Below are 4,801 nucleotides of genomic sequence, written 5' to 3'. Positions count from 1 at the left end.
GTTATGTCATATAGCTATGTATACTTAGAATTTTTATCAGTCATGTCATTATGCTTAACAACAGAACAACCTTCACTGCTATCAGTAGAAATGTATGTGTGCTGACATGGTACAACGATTTATTGCTGACATTTTTTTACTCTATAAAGTCATACTTACAGGGATTACTTTGACATCTATTATTTTAGTTTGCTTTTCACTGACAATTCAGATGATCTCACAATTAATATATCTTGAAGGGAACCCAGTTGTCTCAACCTTTTTTTGTTTACACATTTTTCTCTGTCTGGAGTACCCCCGAGGTACCCCCACGTACATTTTACCAGTACCCTCTGTGGATAGGCCAAGTACCTCCAGGGGTACCTGTAGGCTATCACAGGTTGAGAACCACTGTTCTATAATGCACTTTTTTTTATCATGCTTGAAAATGGTAGGGGAGTGGACTCAAAAGGGCATTAAAGCACAAGTCTCCTTGTGTGTACACACCTGCACTATCTCACCCAGTCAGTCCTCACTGAAGGTTGATTATGCAGCGTGTTTTGGTGTGGTGTAGCATCAGCCAGGGTGTGGGAAAGCCTGTGTGAATCCAGCAGATTACTGTAGCCTGTCCACCACACCCGTCCTGTCAGTTTAGTCAATCTCACACACACACACAGACACACACACTAGAGAATGACTATATAATCGGCCGGGCCGATATATCAGGCCGATATTGACTTTTTCTAGTCTATTAGCCCTTCTCTATCGGTTTTGCCGATAGTCCCGCTACATAGCAAAACTGCTGCTATGTCAGCCGCCACTCACCACCTGAGCCATGAGCACTGCACAAGGCAGAGGAATGTCTAGCTGGGAAAATCAGCAGAAGCAACAAGCTAGCTAATTTTTCAACAGAAAGGTGCGGTATTGAGAAATGGAGGAATTGACACAGTGACCAAAATTTAACACCTGTTGCAAATATTAATAAGCCTTGTGTTGACGTGCCTGTTCTTTAACACACACACATGATGTAAATGCAATACATAAGCTAGCTATGTAACCTGTTAGCAAAGATTACAATACCTAACCCTTTCATCTGTGGTGTTAGCTAGCTAGCTATATTAGCTAGTATACTAGCTAGCTGGCTAGATAAACATGGTGCTAAGATATCAGATAGGAGATAATAACCAACGTAGCTAGCTAACGTTAGCTAGTTATCATTTTGAACAAGCACCATTTTTGGCAACAAGACATCTGACTTGCGGTGTAACGTTAGCTATTTACTGGTGTGCTGATCTGACCAGCGAGAATCATATCCTTAAATTGACAGTTGATAGTCGGATTAGATGACTGTCATAATAGGAAAATAAGTGTTTTAAAATTCCTAAATAAAGGTTGGCGATAGGTTTAGATACCTAAGAATCTTTCTGCATGTTTATGGACAAAGAAAGCTGTAGATCAGCGTGTATGTGTGTGCTGACTGTGCGGCCACGCACTTCTCCAACTCGAACTATCAAGTTTCCAGATGACAACAGTGGTAGGCCTGATTACCAACAACAACGAGACAGCCTACATGGAGGAGGTGAAGGCCCTGGCAGAGTGGTGCCAGGAAAATTATCTTATCACTCAATGTCAACAAAATGAAGGAGCTGATCGTGGACTTCAGGAGAGCAGAGAGCGCACGTCCATGTGGGGCTGCAGTGTTGAGGGTGAAAATCTTCAAGTTCCCCGGCGTGCACATCACTGACAACCTGAAATGGTCCACCCAAACAGACAGTGCAGTGAAGAAGTCACAACAGTGCATCTTCAACCTCACTTGGCTTTTACAGATGCACCATTCAGGGCATCCTATCGGGCTGTGTCACCGCCTGGTACTGTAACAGCACCGTCCGCAACTGCAAGGTTCTCCAGAGGGTGGTGCGGTCTGTCCAAAACATCACCGGGGGCACTCTGCCTTCCCTCCAGGACCTCTACAGCACCCGGTGTCACAGGAAGGCCAAGAAAATTATCAAGGACCTCAGCCATCCAAGCCATGGCCTGTTCACCCTGCTACCATCCAGAAGGAGGAGACAGTACAGGTGCATCAAAACTGTGACAGAGAGACTGAAAAACAGCTTCTATCTACTGGCCATCCGACTGTTAAATAGTCACCACTTGCCGGCCTCCGCCCAGTACCCTGCCCTGAACTTAGTCACTGTTACTAGCTGGCTACCATCCTGTACTCTACATTGCACCTGAGACTGCTGCCCGATGTACAGTGCATTCGGAAAGTATTCAGACCCCTTGAATTTTTCCACATTTTGTTACGTTACAACCTTAATCTAAAGTTGAATCAGTTGTTTTTCCCCCTCATCAATCTACACAATACCCCATAACAACAAATAAAAAGGTTTTTAGAAATGGTAACACATGAAATATCACATTTACGTAAGTATTCAGACCCTTTACTCAATACTTTGTTGAAGCACCTTTGGCAGCGAATACAGCCTCGAGTCTTCTTGGGTATGACGCTACGAACTTGTCACACCTGTATTTGGGGAGTTTCTCCCATTCTTTTTCTGCAGATCCTCTCAACCTCTGTCAGGTTGGATGGGGATCGTTGCTGCACAGCTATTTTCAGGTCTCTCCACAGATGTTCGATCGGGTTCAAGTCCAGGCTCTGGCTGAGCCACTCAAGGACATTCAGAGGCTTGTCCCGAAGCCACTCCTGTGTTGTCTTGGCTGTGTGCTTAGGGTCATTGTCCTGTTGGAAGGTGAACTTTTGCCCCAGACTGAGGTCCTGCGTGCTCTGGAGCAGGTTTTAATCAAATATCTCTCTGTACTTTGCTCCATTCAGCTTTCCCTCGATCCTGACTAGTCTCCCAGTCCCTGCCGCTGAAAAACATCCCCACAGCATGATGCTGCCACCACCATGCTTCACCATAGGGATGATGCCAGGTCGCAGTTGTAAATGAGAACTTGTTCTCAACTGGCTTACCTGGTTAAATAAATAAATAAAAATTTAAATGCCAAGTTTCCTCCAGACGTGACACTTGGCATTCAGGCCGAATAGTTCAATCTTGGCTTCATCAGACCAAAACATCTTGTTTCTCATGGTCTGAGAGTCTTTAGGTGCCTTTTTGCAAACTCTAAGTGGGCTGTCATGTGCCTTTTACTGAGGAGTGGCTTCCGTCTGGCCACTCTTCCATAAAGGCCTGATTGGTGGAGTGCTGCAGAGATGGTTGTCCTTCTGGAAGGTTCTACTGTACCATCTCCACAGAGGAACTCTGGAGCTTTGTCAGAGTGACCATCGGGTACTTGGTCACCTCCCTGACCAAGGCACTTCTCCCCCGATTGCTCAGTTTGGCCGGGCGGACAGCTCTAGGTAGAGTCTTAATGGTTCCAAACTTCTTCCATTTAAGAATGATGGAGGCCACTGTGTTCTTGGGGACATTCAATACTGCAGAAATTCTTTGATACCCTTCCCCGGATCTGTGCCTTGACACCATCCTGTCACGGACAATTACTTCGACCTCATGGCTTGGTTTTTGCTCTGACATGCACTGTCAACTGTGGGACCCTATATTGAAAGGTGTGTGCCTTTCCAAATCATGTGCAATCAACTGAATTTACCCCATGTGGACTCCAATGAAGTTGTAGAAACATCTTAAGGATGATCAATGGAAACAGGATGCACCTGAGCTCAATTTCAAGTTTCATAGCAAAGGGTCTGAATACTAATGTAAATAAAGTGTTTCTGTTTAATATTTTGAATGAATTTGCTTAAATGTCTAAAAACCTGTTTTCGCTACAGACGCTGCTTCGATCCCGGGCTGTATCACAACCGGCCGTGATCGGGAGTCTCATAGAGCGGCGCACAATTGGCTCAGCGTCATCAGGGTTAGGGGAGGGTTTGTCCGGGGTAGGCCGTCATTGTAAATAAGAATTTGTTCTTAACTGACTTTCCTAGTTAAATAAATGTTAAATATTATATATATATATATACACTGCTCAAAAAAATAAAGGGAACACTTAAACAACACAATGTAACTCCAAGTCAATCACACTTCTGTGAAATCAAACTGTCCACTTAGGAAGCAACACTGATTGACAATACATTTCAAAAGCTGTTGTGCAAATGGAATAGACAACAGGTGGAAATTATAGGTAATTAGCAAGACACCCCCAATAAAGTAGTGGTTCTGCAGGTGGTGACCACAGACCACTTCTCAGTTCCTATGCTTCCTGGCTGATGTTTTGGTCACTTTTGAATGCTGGCGGTGCTTTCATTCTAGTGGTAGCATGAGACGGAGTCTACAACCCACACAAGTGGCTCAGGTAGTGCAGCTCATCCAGGATGGCACATCAATGCGAGCTGTGGCAAGAATGTTTGCTGTGTCTGTCAGCGTAGTGTTCAGAGCATGAAGGCGCTACCAGGAGACAGGCCAGTACATCAGGAGGCGTGGAGGAGGCCGTAGGAGGGAAACAACCCAGCAGCAGGACCGCTACCTCCGCCTTTGTGCAAGGAGGAGCAGGAGGAGCACTGCCAGAGCCCTGCAAAATGATCTCCAGCAGGCCACAAATGTACATGTGTCTGCTCAAACGGTCAGAAACAGACTCCATGAGGGCCCGACGTCCACAGGTGGGGGTTGTGCTTACAGCCCAACACCGTGCAGGACGTTTGGCATTTGCCAGAGAACACCAAGATTGGCAAATTCGCCACTGGCGCCCTGTGCTCTTCACAGACGAAAGCAGGTTCACACTGAGCACATGTGACAGACGTGACAGAGTCTGGAGACGCCGTGGAGAACGTTCTGCTGCCTGCAACATCCTCCATCATGACCGG

This window comes from Oncorhynchus mykiss, chromosome 17 (genome assembly GCF_057628025.1).
Source record: "Oncorhynchus mykiss isolate SJ-2025 chromosome 17, ASM5762802v1, whole genome shotgun sequence".
In the NCBI taxonomy this organism is placed as follows: Eukaryota; Metazoa; Chordata; class Actinopteri; order Salmoniformes; family Salmonidae; genus Oncorhynchus; species Oncorhynchus mykiss.
This window is presented reverse-complemented; position numbering follows the sequence as displayed.